The following is a 19,098-nucleotide window of genomic DNA, read 5'->3' as shown; positions in this document are numbered from 1 at the left end:
GCTTGCTAAGTGTGGCACATCATGCAGTTCACTTTGGTCAACACGATCAAAATTTCATGCCCATAAATATCCCATGTCCTCTTCCCCTGAGGAGGTGTTGCATTGTTTCTGGTTCCGTGGTCTGGCTCTCATGTGAACAATATGTATGTACAATGTACAATAGATATGTTGTGTGGTTGCACTCACACTCAACACATATGAGGCCTCTGAGGAGCAGAAGGACACATGTTCTCTACTTATTCCAGTGTAGCATTATTCACCATGTATCAGTTAGCACAGGTCCCGACAATGACCCTTGCATTTCTTGGTTATTGACATCCAAGGTACTGGATTGGCCTTTTGCATCTCTTTATGTGGCACAGGTGTGATGCTAATTCATAAGGACTATGGGCATGAGTATCTGGCTATTATTAGTACAACCATGCAAAATTATGTACTGTAGAATCTCTTTGGTGTGAGCAGTGAGGATGTCATATATGGATGAACAAGTTGTCATGGTCACTGAGCAGCATATATGTGGAGGAGTGGAACCCTGACATGCTTCACACATCCCATGTATAGGTCATATGTATGTGTGTGGTTAGAATCGGATATCCACTGTGTGTCAATCGAAATCCATTGTGAGGCAACACATTCCTCAAAACACCATTGCAGTGGATGTACTTTCACATCCAAAGACAGCATGTGCAATTGACTTTTGCTCCCTTTTCTTGAGATGCAACCAAGTAGATTTGGATACTTCATCCATGGTATATGTAGTCATTTCAACAACAAACATATAACTCTCTTTGTGATAATAAAAAAATGGTATATGTGAGTTATTTTTATTCAAGGTCATAGGTCCCTCACAATGCTTTATGGAAGTCTAATTGTACATTTTTCTGTAAACTCAATAGTTATTAGAAGCTAATGGTTACCAGACAGAGTCCATTTGGGAGACATGTCATGCAAAATGTGGAGGTGAGGAGGGCTTCAGTGAGGAGCTGCAAATTTCCATTAGGGAATGTAGGGTTGTTTAAAAGTACACAAGTGGATAAGGTCAACAGGTGCACAACCAAACAGTACAGTACTGGGTGACAAAGGAGTTTGAATCATGTTGAACACAGGACCCACTAGGAAACTGGCCAGTAGGCATTGACAATGTTTTTTTCTGGCAGATCACCAACGGAAACTGAGGAACTCCATATCTACCTCCTCTGATGGGTGTTGTGCCTCCACTGCATTTGGTGGTGTTTGTATGTGAGGCATCTGAGGCATACAAACAGCAGAGGCAAAAAACGTGGCTCCCTTGTCCCCACCAGCATGTGTCTGTGCCAGTAAGGCAACCAATAAATCCCTAACAAGGTTCTGGTGGCTTTCCATTAAAGCAACAATGTTGTGATTGAAGGCATCCATTGTTGTATTGTAGGAGCCCAACATGGGCTCCATGGATTCCATGATGTTACGAATGGTCCCCAACTGTTGGGCAACTTCACTGGTATCAGAAGTGGAGGGCTTTTGTCGTTCCCTTTCTATCATGACACCAGCGATGTTGGTCAGGAACTCATCAGTCCCATGGAACCAAGTATAGGTGTCTGTAATAGCTTTTGTTATAGCCTTATTATGGCTCAGACACATACAGACTCCTTCTAGGGTGGTTGCTAGGGTCTCTAGCCCCACCCGCACCTCATCAGTTATTCCCTTTTGAACTCCTGCCACTCGCAGTTGAAATTCAACTTGAGGGTCCTTGGAGTCCTTAGCTGGGAATGTACAGCTAGTTCTGCAGTTTCCTAGCACACACGCATTCATCTCCAAAATCCAGAACCATAGACTTTGAGAACCATCTCTGAAGGCGGATAGCCACCATCACACATGGAAATGTGCAACAGCTTAAGTTCACTACATTTCCTCAGAGCCCAAGATGCTCATCTGCAGAGTCCCTCTAATCTCTTTACTCAGCCCCACTCACATGTACTTGTACATAACTCCTCTGGCAATCATCATTCAGAACCAGAGACTCTACTTAAACCCACACACTGATGACACCCGGATCATACAGTGATTCTCAGAAGACACGAATCCCACCAACGTTTGTTACATTATGCTATTGATCATCATAACTACCTGTACTTGAGAGTAATGGGTCACATACTGAGCTCCTAAGATGTTAGTGAGGCTATTCTGTAAAACATACCTACCCTGGTTGCCCACATGACTAGGCCCAAACCCCTCACCCTCCAACAATCACCAAGTGGCCTACTCATTATCCTGGATATGTAGCTCACTCTGAAACTTCACAATTCCCTGTTTTACCTCCACCTGCTTTCAAATATGTTGAAAAGAAAGACTTCTCTTCTTCTTATGGCTCCCTCCTGACACCTGTGACACCATCAGTGAGACCGTAATCACAGGTAGACTGAAGTACACCATGCCCTCTAACACAGCATCTCTGCACAACTGCAACACAAGTGGCAAATTATCATATCATACACAGCAGTGCCTTACTCAGCCTACCTTAGGGCAAACACATCACCCCTCACCTCCTTGAGATACAATGGCTCTCCATTCAGGCATACTGCCTGTTCAATATGCTCTGCCACTCCAATAGGGCACTACACTATCCAGGCTCCACATAGCTCACACACCATCTATGCTTCCAACAAACAGTCAAGGACCTCTGCTGTGCCTCACTTGCATTTACCCCCATACCCAATGGCCATAGGAGTAAGACAGGAGGTAGGGTGGTCTCTTATATGACAGACAACAACTGTAGAAATCTCACCCAGCACATTAGAACAGCTGTATGCAATACGTGCTAGTGAATGTACACCTGACTCTTCAGGTGATCCCACATGGAGGGCCAGCACATACACAGTACCTGGATACCCTTTCAGGTGAGAAGTAAACCCTCTGGCAAACCACATTACTTTACATCACATCACATTACATTACATTATACTTTTGTATGCCTAACCCCAAGACAAGCACATTTGCTTCATGGTGCAAGGGGGGCAGCATAAAGTGATACATCTGCACAGTTTCCAAGGTCCATGCATGATATGCAGCTCCAGCCCAGGTTTTTTGCTTTGTATTGTGGGACTTGTACTCCTAGGGGCCTATTTACATGGTAGTTTGAATTGCTCTTTCACCACACAACGTGGTGCAGGAGTGACTCAAACCGTAAGTCAGATTTATAAAGCCACACAAGGCCACTTTGCATGGCCCTGTGTGGCTCCATAAATCTGGAGTAAGGCAACACAGTGCAAATTGCTGCATTGCTTTTCTTTGCTCTGGGAAGGCATTCTATGGGTGTTACATGGGTGTTCCCATGCAACTCCCATGGTTTTGGAAACATTTCCAGATTTACCAGAACTGATAAACCTGAGAATGCAACACAAAGATATGCCTTCCCAGGAGAGGCATAACAAGGAGAAATATATGTATTTCTCCCTGTTACTTCATCTTTGTCTGTGTTTCATTCTGCTGCACACAAAAAAAAGAAGAATATGCTTCTCAGGATTGTTTATGTGCAGGAAGGCATCCCTTCGTGCACAAAAACAATCCTGCATAAAACTGAGGCATCCTTGTACCCTGGTGCAAGGGTACCTGCGTTGGCGCTAAGCTACCAAATAGGTGACAGTGCAGGGGAAAAGACAGGATTGGGAAGCATTGTCTTAAATACAGTGAATTCCTGCCCTTTCCCTGCCGCACAGTGCAGCACAGGAAGGTGATTTTCTGTGCTGCACTAGGTGACTTTTTCATAAATAGCCCTCCTAGTCTATCATGTTGTAGATTACACCACAAGTACCAGGATTAAATGGACAACCTGGACTGGGCAAACACACCACACAAAGATCAGAGAAACGTGTCCGGGCTGGCCATAAGTATGTGTGACTAGGTAATTAATTCACAGTTATGTGATGGATTAGTTAATATGTGAGTTATTCCTCCCCTTTTCTGCTCTTCTTGTGCTGTGCTGCATGACAGTTGTAACTATATGGTCCCTTGTTTTCACTTTCCATGTAGTTCTTCCTGGTCCTCAAATGCAGCGTTCTCATGTCCAGAAACGCATGCCACCAACTCTGTTGGGATGAGTGATGCCACCTGCTCCTGCAATGGGCCCATCTCCTCCTGGACATCAGGTCGTCGAGACTGCCCTAATGTTCTTGGCCAGTTCCTCTATGGTGCTGCGCTTGTAGTTGTGCCACCTCTTCTTCAACTCCAACACTGTCTTTTTTGTTTGCCTTACACTGTTGATTTGGTCTAGTATAGATTTCCAAATGACTACCTTCTTTCCTAATGGCAATTTGGAGATGATGAAGAGAAGATGTTCATTCTTTGCCACCTCATATAACTTTTTTTGGTTCTCCTCCTCACTGAAATGGGTCTTCCTCTTCCCCCTCCCCTGGCCTGCTGTCCAGTCCTCTTGGCTGGGGTTGTTGCCCTCCTGCCTGATAGATGGTGCTCCCTGCATTTTTTAAAGTTATGCTTGTTCAGCAGTTCTGTGGATTGAAGTATGTTGCTTTTTTGTTAGCTTCTCTCCACCCAATAGACTCCTAAGTGATGCAATGTTGATTTTCGGCACTTAAAAGAGCTTTACAACTTGCAAATCAGCTTTGCGTCACATAGGTGGCAGTTGTGTTATGATACTTTGCGTCATTCTTCTCGCCGATGTGTCAGAATTTTTAACACACCTTCAGACCTTGAGACATGGTGTGACATACCACATAAACATTGCATCCTTGTTGCAAGAAAATGACACAACACAGTCTAAGTATTTTTTTATTGCAATGCTGCTGAAAAACATCGTTGCATCAAAAGTCATAAATATGCCCTAAGGGGCATATTTATAATCTGTTTGCGCCGGAATTGCGTCGTTTTTTTTTACGCAATTCCGACGCAAAACTAACTCCACATTTATACTTTGGCGTTAGACGCATCAAGCGCCAAAGTCCATGGAGTTTGCGTCATTTTTTTGCGTGGACACCTACTTTGCGTTAATGATATGCAAGGTAGGCGTTCCCGTCTAAAAAATTGACTCCGAGGCATGTGCGCCGTATTTACACTCCCGGGCTAAATTCATGCCCGGGAGTGGGCGGGTCAAAAAAAATGACGTACGGCCGCTTTTGCGTCATTTTTTAGCGCCTGGTCAGGGCAGGCGTTTAGGGACCTGTGGGCTCGGAAGGAGCCCAGAGGTGCCCTCCCATGCCCCCAGGGACACCCCCTGTCACCCTTGCCCCCCCCAGGAGGACACCCAAGGCTGGAGGGACCCATCCCAGGCACATTAAGGTAAGTTCCGGTAAGTATTTTTTTAAAAAGAAATTGTGGCATAGGGGGGCCTGATTTGTGCCCCCCTACATGCCACTATGCCCAATGACCATGCCCAGGGGACAGAAGTCCCCTGGGCATGGCCATTGGGCAAGGGGGCATGACTCCTGTCTTTGCTAAGACAGGAGTCATTTCTATGGGGGTGGGGAGTCGGAAAAAATGGCGCAAATCGGGTTGAGGCGAAAAATTCGCCTCAGCCTGACTTGCCCCATTTTTTGGTGCCCAAGCTCCATATCCCCCTACGCCGGCGCTGCCTGGTGTACGTCGTTTTTTTTCACGCACACCAGGCAGCGCCGGCGGCTAATGCCGGCTAACGTCATTGAATAAATACAGCGCCCGCATGGCGCTTCAGAATGGCGTTAGCCGGCGCTAATTTTTTTGACGCAAAACTGCGTTAGCGCAGTTTTGCGTCAAAAAGTATAAATATGGCCCTAAGTGTGTGATGTAGAAATACATTTTGAGGTCACAAAGAATGCAAGATACAAAATTATAGTGTTTTCAACCACAAAATGCCTTTTTATTAAGTACTACACCCATTTTCCAACTCAGTAGCACGTTACCAAATCACAAAATGGGTTTAGAAGGTCATAATGAATCATTATTTGGAAGGGGAATGTTTAGGGCCTACATTGCAACCAGTATTTCATAAAGGTATTATATCAATTTTTTGCAACTGAAATCCTCTCACAAAACATTCAGATTTTACCAACACCTCTAAGGACATGTTAACCCATTCGCAAATGTTAAGAAAAAGTTCATTGGGAGTAGGCAGTGTTCAATGGGACCACAGTCAACTCTCAAACAAAGAAAAAGTATTTTTTTACGCTCTGGTGGCACAGTGTACCCGCCCATATTTACAAGGCCTTGCAAAGCCACATTGTGTGGTTTTTCATGGCCTTGTAAATATGGACCCATTTCACGCATACGCATAACACTGCATGAAAGGGGGGCTCCATGGGTGTTGCTTGGGGTGTTCCCTTTCAACAACCATGGAACAGGAAGAAACCTGATGCATTTCTCGACTTACAAATCTGGGAATACGTCTGATTCCTACACCACCTCAGGTGTGGCACAAGAATGACTTACCATGAAGAAATATATTTATTTATCCCACAGCTTTCCTCCTTCTCTGTGAGCCGCATTCTGCAGCACACATAGAAAGAGGAAAACGTCTTGTGATTATTTTTGTGCAGGAAGGTGTCCCTTCCTGCACAAAAACAATGATCCTCACAACACAGGCATCCTTGCACTATGGTGCAAGTGTACCTGCATTGGTGGTAGGCAGCAGTTTGTGTGCCAGCACAGGGGGAGAGTACAGAAATGTGCTGTATTTTGTGGATACAGTGCATTTTTGCCCTATCCCGGTGGTGCATGGTGGCACAGAATGGCACTTGCTGTGTTGCCCTGCACCAATGGCCTTGTAACTGTGGCCCTATGACTTAAAAGATTAAGGGGCCAATTTAGATGTTCATAGAGAGAAAATCTTGTTGCTCCATTGCAACAGTAACTGTGTTGCTTCCCCGCCAACACAGTGGTGAGCCCATCCAATTTAAATGTGGGTGAACCATAAGTTTGGCTACAGCAATAAATGTTCCGTCACAGACAGAACCAAACTTAACTAACAGCCCAACAAAGAATTGACTATATGGCCATTCACCCAATTAGGATGGGCAGACATGTAGCCATATATTTTGCTGTTGAGGGGCATAAAAAAAAAAGAACTGCCCTTGTCACCATTGGAGATCACTCCCATCGCAAGGGAGGCATTATCTTTTTTGTTCTCAAAAAGAACATCCAGTTTGGGATTTTATTTTAAAAAATTAAAAAATAAAACAGTTTGGTGCAATGCTCTGTCATGTTTACAAATTCTGGCACCAAACTGTGAAAGGCATTGTCAGAAACCGCAGTCACAACAGTTCCTGCCAATTATTTTAAAATGACCATCAGTATGGTGGTCACTCCTAAATCTGGCAAGTTGCATCTTCATCATGGCTCTGTTGGCCTGGCAGAAAAATGTGTCAGCTGTTGATATATAATTCAACCTCTAAGTGCTTTAATGAAAACTAGTTACATTAAAAAAAAGTTGAATTTAATTAAAATGCGATCACAGACATGGTGGTCTTCTGGCCCTAGAAGGTCACCTTCCTTGAGATGGGATCCAATTGTAGCGAGCCACCATTTATGACCTACATCATGAAAATTGATGAGAAAGGTACGATTGTGACCCACTACAACTCAGAATTTTGTGAAATGACATATTGCTACATAGGTCAAGTTTACAAAATCCCTTTCCAATTGCAAAAACTCTGAGCCTGATGCACAAAAGTGAACTTACACTTTTGTGTAAGTTTAAGATTGTCTACTATTCACAGAGGGATTTACAAGTGGTATCTTTATGAGGGCTGAGATGCATAAAAAGATAGATAGATCCTTTTATGTGCAAAGACTACACACTTTTAAATGTACTACTCGTAAAACCCTTTGTGAATTCAAACAATCATAAATTTACACAAAAATCAGGCCCTCAATCTGCTGTTTGTGACCATTTACTCCCAATTTACATTTTGTACATCAGGCCCTGTTTTTTTCTTAATTTTACATCCATTCATTGCCATTTCTACAAAATAAAAAAGGGCAATAGCATTCAAGTATTTATTTGATTTAACTCTTAATACAGACATCATAATATATTTTGTGGCCAGTGGTTTGATGGCAAGACATGATGGAGATTTTTACAGACTGTGGGACTGGTTGAATAGACTGCCCTATGTATTGCAATTCCACAGCTGCCATAGTTAAGCTTCTTAATACCAGGAACATTCACTCAAAAAGTACATTCGACAATGCCATTTCCCCAGTTATCATTGGCTAGCTTCTGCAGGTTGGGTTAATAAAACACTGATGAACCTCTAGAAATCCTTCCCTCATTTCCCACTGTAAGAAACTTCACTACATTTGTACTTCACAATCTCCATTTATATGTATGTATGTATAGGGTATTTCTGTAACGTGAACTAAGCAAAAGGCAGGGTCAAAAACAAGCATAAAGTCAATTAATAAGAGCTGGGTTGTGGTGGTTAATGTGGATGGATAATGTGGATTTGTCCCAAACCACCTCTTACTACACTGGCAGGGCATACTGCTATCTTCCAACTATGGAGTCCAATTCAAGCTTCTCATATTGGACATCAAGCCAATTTTCAGCTTTTTCCCACTTGCATTTGTCTCCCTTGTTTCACTACTCTCCCACTTGAATACTGTGTTCAGCTATCCTTCTACTACCATCCAGGAAAAAAGCCCACTTGACCACCATCCAACTCTTTTGACTCTATCTATATATCTCTGTGTACTCGAATACCATCTCATCTGATAGCAGATATAATGCATACATAAAACCTTTTAAGAGTACACTGAAATCATATCTCCCCACCACCAACTTTTCCCCTATGCAATGAAGGACAAATTAGTTGCTCTCTTTCAATTTCTGCTTTAGTCCACATTGGAACTGTCTTGGAAAGTGTGAAAATTGAAAAGTAACAATAAAAGTGATATACATATATAATTGCACAGATGACCATACCACCTTGATAGTTGTGCCAAGTCAGAGTTGAAATTGAAAAGACAATTTTTTGTTTTCTTAATTTTGGTGCCGTTTAACAAATCTGCATGAGAGTTTCAGTAAAAAAAAACTTCAGTGAATTTTTTGTTCATAATGGTATTTGTTTTTGCAAACGTATCAAGCAGGGGGTCAAAAAGGGTTGGGGTGGGAGGGTAGGGAGTGACATTTCCCATATTAACTTTAAAAATATGTTTTGCTTCTGGATACCAAAAAACAATAGAAATGAATTACACTAAATCTGCCATGAAATTCAAATTCCACTCATGTTTTAATATGGTGTAAACCATAGAATTCAGTAGAATTCGAGAAATTAGTGATTAAAAAATTTGTTTATGTCTTGGCATAAAGATAAATTATAGAGACATAAATCTTGACAGTCAGAAAGGTGGATTGTTTGCCTATAACTTTACCAGTGTTTCACCAATTTGCATGAAATGTGGAACAAACATAGCATGTTTACTTTACTTTTGGCATGGCTTGGGTTTTGGAACAATCTAAGTGGCTGCAGCAATGAAGAGCATCTGTTGCACCTGGCATTATATGACCTAGAGTACGATCTGGAAAAAGAAGGAAAAAGGCTAGATAAGGAGGCAGGATGAACCTACCTTGAACACCAGACCTACCAGGGTTGGGGGCTTTAAAGGGAGCACTTTCAAAGGCATATATAAAATTAAGAAGCAAGAATAAAAATGTCAAACACCACCTAGCCCAGATGCAGAAACCCCACAAACTCTTCCTGACATGTGTTGCAGGAAACAGAAGAGGAAAATAATTTCTCACTGCAAACTCTTTATGTTGTTGTGCATTGAGTGCAAAACATATGTTTGCTTTTGCTTTGGAAAACAACATCCCAGAACTGTGAATGAGAAGAGGAAATAACACTGCAAAAATAACATTCAAGCTACAATTTCAGCTTCCAGATTATAAGTGGCTGGTTGCCCCAACAGTTACTCTAAAATGTGTGTACAACATGAAAAAAACAGATCTCAAAAATACCAAAACAACAAAAATAAATAAAACAGTTCCTCTGAGAACCACCCACAAAACTCAATAAAACAGCGTGCCTCTATTAACTCTTAGGCCAGGGATGGGTGTCTACAGTGGGTTGGGTGCATGGCTTGGCCAAAGGATGTGATAGTAGGGTTTGGGGCCCCTGAGCCCTGTGCTTGGCCATTGGCCAAGCCCTGCAAACAACCTTTGCTGTGCACAGCAGTGGTTGACCCCTGTGGTGGGATAGGTGCCGGATCTATCCAAATTGTATATCCTATGGCCAGTGCAGCGCAGCTAAAGACCAGACTCCTCAACCTAGCCTTGTTTCTCCCTGCTAAAAACCATGCGCAGCAGGAGTTGACCTCTCTGGTAGCCAAACACTGATGCACATGGCTAACGGTACAAAGAAGGTTGGCCTCATGTGGTGGGTTGGAAGTACTAAGGCCAAGCCCTGTGCTCAACCACTGCTGTATAAGACTGAAGTCCATGGGCATGCAAGGTTTGGCTGCCCTTGGATGCTTGGTGAATTTGGTGTCCTGTTTGGAGTCAAAGATAAAGGCAGCACGTCATGAAATTCACTGACAAATCTGCAGTTAAAGTGAAATTATGGTTAGGATGGCCTTACTCATTTTAATGTATGTTTAGGAAACCCCTGAAACCTACTTAAAAATCAGATATGGCTACAGCTTAAAACAGAATCCTCCCTAAACTTTACCAGTTGGTTGGGTCTGCAATGTACAACTCACACACCAGCCACAAAACCACAACTCGTCCACCAAATGCAAACTCATAACTTTACAAATCATATTCTTATGAGTAAAAGCACCTCACAACTCAATTTTGTTTACAAAGCATATCCACATAAACCATTTACAGTATGGAAAGATATTTAATGGAAAATGTTTATGGTAATTCAGAACACTGGAATGTTAAGCGCTCCATAGAAGACAGTGGAATAGCTCTGTGCTCACAATGACTTGCATAAGACTTCTGCTCTAACATTCTGTTGTGTAGCCATTTCAGTTACAGCTCCATACATGTTATTTTAGCGAACTAGGCCTGCAGCTGTGCACTTTAACCTAGATATATTTTATTCAGCTTCGTTTATTATTTTAACAATAGCCACATTTGCAGTCTTGTTTTATTTCTCTGTATCTAGCTGTTCTTTGCCTATGTCAGTGTTGTGTTCTTAAAAAAGACATTTCTTTCACTCTGTGCTTTTCTCAAGGCTGTAGTAAGATAGGTTGCTGGCAAACGTGGTAACGCTTTGTCTCTAGTGTTCATAGAAACATACACATCCTTACGTAGGGACATTTTCTTAGAACCTCATCTGTTTTATTATAAAAACACTTCTCTGTCCCATACACGGTAGAGGGAGATTCCAGCCAGATGACCACGACTGTATGCTGATTGCTGAATGCTTCGCTACAGCTGCTTATGTAGACTACAAGCCTCTTGATCAGGTATGAGGGATGATGCCTTCCCAGGGGAACCTGAAGGGCAGAACTAGAGCTTAACATGCTGTGCTCTAACATAGCCTAGGTAGGAATTATTTCAATGATTTTAGTAACAATATGGTAGCGTTATTTTTATGCTTCACTCTCCCTGTCACAATTTTAATCCTGTCATGCTTTATCGTCCCGGTTATTGCAGTACATGCTTTATTATCTAAGATGCAGTTGCTTCATTAAAATCTTATTGAAATATATACTGCCTCTGATTGTCCTTGTATCTGTGAGACTAATGTAAATGAGAGAAACTGATGCGATCTGAGTGACCAGGATTTCCCTGAGGAGTCAATTGTGTCATGCGCTCAGCTGCCCAAACATCCCTACCCTTGGGTACACATGAGGCACTGCTAGTTAGCCAGATCAAAACCCGGATTAGGCCAACAGGTGTCACCTGTAGTGGGTTAGACTCAGTCCCCCACAGTGCAAGTGATTCTCCTGCCCAAATCCAGTAGTCACATTAGAATAATGACAGCCTATGCGATAATTCAAATGTTTGGCTTCTAGTGTCTCTTTTTCTAATTCAGAACATACTATCCTCTGTGGGTGGAATGTTCTAATTTCCTTTAGGCCCTTCTGCCTTGGGCTATACTGGTTGTTACAGGCCCTCACCCTTCTTATAGGCCCCCACCTATGGCCCAGGCCTATAACTCGGGTAGAGGGCCTTTAACAACTGATATAACTGTCAACATTGGGCTATAAGCAGATAATAATGTTACGCCATCATTAAGCTAATTTATGACATTTATGGAGTACTCTGTCACGTTGTGAGTGACATCATGAGCATTGCACTTGTGTGTTACTATCTGCACGGCATATCTGTAAATTAGTGAATTGGCCCCTAAACCTTTTTGGTCACGTTCAGGGGCCAAAAGTATGTTTTTGATATTCCCCTTGACAATGACACAAGCCACTTGACATAGCAACAAGAGGGTATCTACTTTGTGATACTAAATTGTTCTGTTGGTATGTTGTTAATTGGTTTAGTGGGAATTGATGGTTGTTACTGTAGAATACACAGTTGCAAAGCAATAATGATGGCACCTGAATGGCAATCCCAGGGTGCAAACTTGGACCTTGGGAACCAGAAAAGAAGATAGATTAATGCAAGTATAAAATGATGCTTTTGTAGAGTCTAAACTCAAAGGTAAAATAGATGTTCTCCCTTTTGTAGTTACACAGACTAAAAATTATGGAATCAATCTGATGCTGTCAAGGTTAAATTAGGCAGTGAGGAGATACAAACTCAAACAGAGAGGAGGATGCAGGTGGACTTTAGATAGAGAACAAACCTGTGACCATGAGGCTGAATTAATGTATGCTGGTTAAAGATAATAGCTCTAATTAGTGAAAGCATGATATCCCCTACAATTTACAATGATTCTTACCCAAACAATAGAGAAGAAGCACCAGATCAAGTCCTGGAGAATCGGGACAGAATCCAAGACTTTGTGGCCTTGACTTTGACTCTCAAAGACATATAGAGAATCCATTTGAAAACTCCTTCCCTGTAGATCAGTTTGGGATCATTCTGAACATATGGACAAATCTCCAAAATGAAGAGATAAGTAAGACCTCAGTCATCAGCGTAAATCCTGCTGTGAATTATGTTGCTTACTATCCTGATAACTGCCACTGTGGTGATAAAGTAAATGTTGTCACAGACCTTCCCTATCCTGATTGGGAGACAGACCCTGTAAAAAAGTGGATTATTAATTGAGGTGTGGGTCTACCCACCTCCGGAAATATCCACAACCCTTTTTCAGGGTGAACCCTTAAAGTAACTGAATTAACCTACGCTCAACCCTTTGGCACAGAGCAGACAGATTTAACTTAGGGCAACATGTAAAGCATGTATGCTGTAAAGTTGAAATGTAAAACAATGAAAATCCTGAACCAAATTAGAAAAAATGAGTAAAATGTAAGAAACCAAAAAGACACCAAAATAACAAAACTTAAAAAAGAGGATATGGAGCTACAAATTATTTATATAGAATAGCACCAAAAACCACAATGATAGTCACTAGTAGTGGTAGACAGCAACATAGGTGCAACTTGACGCTGGCCACAATGAAGCACAGGTCAGGTACACCAACCAGACTCATCCTTGTCAAAGATTTTACCTTCTGACTATAGTTCTTTAAGCCCCAAACCACCACAGGAGTACACATCTACAGACCCCCCCTCCTAGGAGTTCAGGCGTGGTACTTAGAGGCACACATGGTGTCATGCAGAACCAACAGCAGGGTCCAGTCCAGGTTCAGTTGCTACTTGTGAACTAGATAATTCAATGAAAGGCCTCTTTTAGCTTGTATTGTCCTTTTAGCATGAAGATGAGACCATCCTTATGACTCTTGGAGGCCACTCCTTCACCCTGGGTACAAGAGGGAGCAGGTCCAGTCTTTTAGGACTCCTCTCAGATCACAGACGTCAGGTCCAGCCCTGCTGTTGGCTACTGCCTGACACCCTTTGAGTCTCTAAGTGCCTTTCGTGGTGTCCTGGGGGTGTTTAGAAGTGTATGTGATGCATAGAGACATATGAAACATAGGAGACTGAGTGACAAGGTAAAATATTTGATGAAGACAGACCCATGCTCCATTGCTGTAACCTTCAAATTGCACCTTGGTCCCAGTATACCAAAATTATTAACTATTGTATGTGTTTTGTAATGTTTTTATATTAGTTCAGTTTAAAACTTTAAAAAATCATATCTCCAGATCCCCTTATTGGATTTTTGTCATTTCAGTGTTTTCTTGTTTATTAGTTTCCAATTCAGTTTAGGATTTGTATGGTTTTGCATTTGCCTATATACTGTTTGGTATTGCATAAATGCTTTACACATTTTCCTAAGTTAAGCCTGTCTGCTCTGTACCATAGCTACTAGTAGCTTGAGCCCAGGTTAATTTAGTGACTTTGAGGGTTCACCTTTATAAGGGTTATGATTATTCCTTGAGGTGGTTAGTCACATACCTCAAATAATAATCCAATTTCTTACACAGTCCAACTGGCTTTCAGTCTTGAGTAGTCACATTGACAAAGTCCTTAAAGCCAAGGAGTCAAGAAAGCCAAATTCTGGGCCATGCTCTGGACGAATCTAGAAATGTGTCACCAAGGCCGTTTTGTCTTTTTTAAATTTACTGTTCAATTATGGTGGACATCCATGCTGAAGCAATAAATTAAAAGAATGTGAAAATGTGTTTTTTAGCACACTATAAAGAAACTAGTGGCCCCTTAGCAGACTAAAAAAATGGTTTTAAAAAACACATTTTAAAAAAGGATAAGGACGGGTGGGAAAGCAAAGGAGGAGCAGGGAGAGGCAAGGCAGGCAACCGAATGCCACTGCGCCGCCAGGAACCACAACACTAAGCAGGGAGAGATGAGGAGTTGGAGGAGATTACACAAATAATTTGAAAAGTTAAAAAAAATGCTAAGTGAGGTCGCGAGTGGTATGTAATGCAACGGGTGGGAAGAAACACAGACAGTATGAGGTGGCACATATATGAAAGGAAAGCAGCTCATGGGAAATGAAGCAAGAAAACACGCACCCCCCCAGGGAATGCCGAAACATAAAGAAAAAGGTAGTTTCCTGATGTCAGCATTGGAAGGAAACAAGTCATCCAAGAAAAACAAGAATGGTAAAGAAGTTATGCCCCAAAGGGAAGGCCAAGGACAAGAGAATAATAAAACCTGTTGGAAAAGAAGTAAGCAATTGTCATAGAAAAGAAAGGGAACTAAAAATATAAAATAATTGGCTCTCTCAAAACCAACTCTAAGTATAAGAACTGTTTGTAGGTGTATAGATTTGTTGGTTTAGAAAGATTAAGACCAGATCAACTGAAAGACATAACCACAGAGACATTTGTTTGAATACAATTGCCTTCAACTTGCTCAGTTTTGTAATGTTGTATTACTTACCTGTAATCTTCATTACTCCTGGCCCTGTTGTCCTCGTCCCATTCATCACTAAGTGGAGATACCTATCTCCATGGTAGAAAAAAAGAGCATGAGGAATGCTGGGATAAACTCTCCCCACCCCTCTCTGGCAGTGCATAAGCTGTACTTATCCAGCATTCCGCCTGCACTACCAAGCCCCCAACAGAAGGTCAGGGGCACAGGAGGGGCATAATGAATGGGACAAGGACAACAGAACCAGGAATATTGAAGGTTACTGGTAAGTAATAAATATAACATTACCACCAAGTCCCTCTAGTCCTCGTCCCATTCATCACTAAGTGAAGAGCACCCAAGCAGATAAAAGCCAGACTTCTGAGAACCAGACAGATGTAGCACAAAACCACAAAAGGGATACCAAACAATCAACACAGTACCCCAAACAAGTAGAGAGGGAGAAAAAAACACAAAATGACCCTACTCTGAAGACCCATGCCAAATTCGAAGCAGAGTGCAAACCAGAAAGGAAGCAAGAGTGCCAGACTACAGGAGTAGAGGACGCCCCTCCAGCAATACGGCAAAGCACAAGTATGGGAACAGACAAATACAATTCCCAGAAGAAGACACAACAAAAGCTGATGCAACAGACAACCGAGAGATGAACCCAAAAAGGAACACCCATCAATGAAACCCCCCTTCCCCCGGGGCACGGTCCAACCACAGCCGCAAAAGACCTACGCACAGCCTGGAAAGAAGAGGGCGACCCAAGACATCCCAACCCTGAGAACCCAAGGCAGGTAAAAATGCTGCGTCTGCAACTAAATCACAGGAACAAGGAAGAGCCGAAATACAGAAAAGACACCATAGACTGAAAAAGATAAGAAAGCATGCCAGGCCTCCAGGCGTTCAGGATCCAGAGACGCCCAACCTAATTGAGGGCCAACAAAGGGACCACTGAAAAAGAAAAAAGTGGAACAGCAGTCACCACCAGAGACACACAGGAGCCAAACCCAAAGGCCCACAGACCAAAACACAGCACAGTAACTGCCAGAAACCGGGAAGCCACCTCACAGCATCCTATGCCATACAAAGACCAGACAGAGAGCTGCAGCAGAACCAGAGAGGAAAGGAAAGGGAAGCAACCAAGGCTGCACCACAGTCAATCCCTTGGGAATGCATAACCACGATCCCCGGAGTGAACAAGGAACAAGAAAGTATCAACCAGCACGCATCCCGGAAGCAAGGCAGAAAACAGGGCTACAATGCCACTGGAGGCAAAGAGCACAACAGACACCAGGATCCCCAGCCTCCATGAACCCCTGTGGACAGCAGGCACAAGAGGGGAAGCAGACCCTGGAGAAACAATCTCCCCCCTCCTCCAACTAACAGAGGAAAACAACAGGAGAGAGGGACCAGGAAATGAACAGTCCCCGAATATCCAAATAAATACTGTCACCCGTGAGCCCAAGCATACCACCAAGGCTGCACCACCCGATGTAACCCATCATAGCAGACACAACCGTCCCGAAAGCACGAGCAGTGGTACCAATGTAACCAACAGGAAAAAGCCCTGAGGTTGACCTCCCAAGACAAGGAACAGGCAACCATAGCGAGAAATAAGGGCGGGGTCGGAAGCAAGGAAACCCCTGAAACAGAAATCCCGAACAGGCACAACAAGGCTCGGGCAGACCAGGAACAACAAGGCAAAAGGCCCCAAGCAGGGACAACAGAGTAACCCACAAGGGGTGAGGAGAAACTTGCCACCAGCTGAAAAAAACAAACAGCATTGGGAACAGGACCCCAGCCAACAATCCCCCGAGCCGGAGCCCAAAAAAGAGGCACCAATCCCGTGTGGAGAACCATGCAACAGCCGGCGCCAATCAAAGGCAGAACCTGAAAAAGTCACCAGGCCCAGTTGCCACACCTAGCAAGGAGCCAATTGACCAGAAAAAGATATACACACACTCCAGATAACAAGGAGCACCACCTGTGGATCCACCACCCCCGGGAGCAAATGTGGCGTAGACCGGAGACCAACACAGGCATACCCAATAATATGCACCCGGCAATCAGCCCCACCTGGAAAAGACCCACAGCACCCAGGAAAGAACATGTGTAAGAGTCCCATCCTGAAAGGGACATAGATAAAGAAGCCCAGAGCCGTCAACCTGCACACCAGGCAAAGCAACACAGAACGGCCAATCCACCAGATGAATGGAGCCGAACACCATACCCCATACCAAAGCGGGCAACACTCGAACAGCAGGAGTCCACTGAAGGGAAGAACACCATGCAGAAGGGCCATCAAACAACCCCTGAAGGATGGGCAATGAGCATAATGCACCCTAGATGCGGCGGAAGGCAACATGACCCCCACATCAAAAAGTGTCACTAGCCATGCTGAACCACCCAGGACAACCTCCCCCCAGCATGTGCCCCAACAGAGGGGCAGGACCCCATACTGGGGGGCAGGAACTCATGTCACAATACACCACCCCAGAGAAGAGGACACAGATCCAGACCACACAGCAAACGCCCCCTGGGAAGCAGATAAAGAGGAGAGACATGGATTACAATGGTCTGTCACCCCCTAGAAGACCCCGAAGTATGCCACACCAGACTGGCCACAACAGAGCAGGTCAGAAAATGAAAATCCAAGTGGGAGCACATCATTCCCACAGAGCCTATCCTGCCAGAAGAAGGGTCAGGCAAAAGAAATAGACGGAGTACCGCCCCCCAAAACAACAAATGCCAAAAGACACACCTGGGCTGGCACAGTGACCATCAGGCTATAGGAAAGTCCCAAAAAACGCCTTGGGAAACCAAGAGCCCAAGGTATGCACAGGAGGCAACCCAAGCCCGCACCAACCAGGCACGACCCTCCTAACCCACCTAGCGCCAACTGTACCAGATTCTGCCCAGAGGCCCAACTGAAGGTACCTGGAAGCGCCCCAGCACCAGCAAAAAGCACACAAAAGAAGGGGGACTAATAAAAACTGATCCGGGACAAAAGCCAGAAATGTCAACTTCCACACCAGGCAGAGACTAATGACCACTAGACAACAACCCAAAAAGAACTCACACCACATCGTGCGAGTACCAGTGGCCAAGGGCCTTAGGCCACAGTGAACCTCTCAAGCCCCAGGGAAAAAAGGAGGCAAAAAAGGAGCAGACATGGGATGAACAGAACCCCCACTCTGCACTGTGAGGGACCAAGAACAGAAACAGACCAGGGTAGAAGTCTCACTACAGATCCATGACCACAACATGAAGAAAACAACCCCCAAACTGCCAGACACAGAAAAGGTAGCCATAAGGTGTGCCTAGAAAATAAGGAAAATGAACAGAAACACCCCTTGAGCAGAATTCTCAACCTTCAGCATGAGGGTCTGGTGCCAGTTGTTTTTTTTTAAATATTATTTATGTAAGGAGGTAAACATTGTCCGACACATAAGGAACAGACCCTGACCTGGCAACACGAGGTTCTGAGATCATGACCAGTACGCCACTGAGGACTCCATCATGGAAGAAATCCAAGTCCCTGACCTGATGATAGTAGACACCAAACCAGAACCACCACATTAACTGCAGCATGGCCCTCAGGAAAGAAAAACAGAGAAACCACCAGGTGGTACTCACCCCAGGAACAGAATTAATATAGAGGCAAGGGTGACATTTGTTTGTTTAGTCTCCTAATATGCCCCAGGGCTTCAGCCGCGTTACAAAACTTAAGAGGGACCCGTGCCAAGTACACGAAGGGCCCCCTTCTGAACTCACTCAGGA

The sequence above is a fragment of the Pleurodeles waltl genome, chromosome 4_1, assembly GCF_031143425.1.
Source record: "Pleurodeles waltl isolate 20211129_DDA chromosome 4_1, aPleWal1.hap1.20221129, whole genome shotgun sequence".
NCBI classification, from domain to species: Eukaryota; Metazoa; Chordata; class Amphibia; order Caudata; family Salamandridae; genus Pleurodeles; species Pleurodeles waltl.
The sequence above is the reverse complement of the archived record's forward strand: the minus strand, read 5'-3'. Positions refer to the sequence as shown.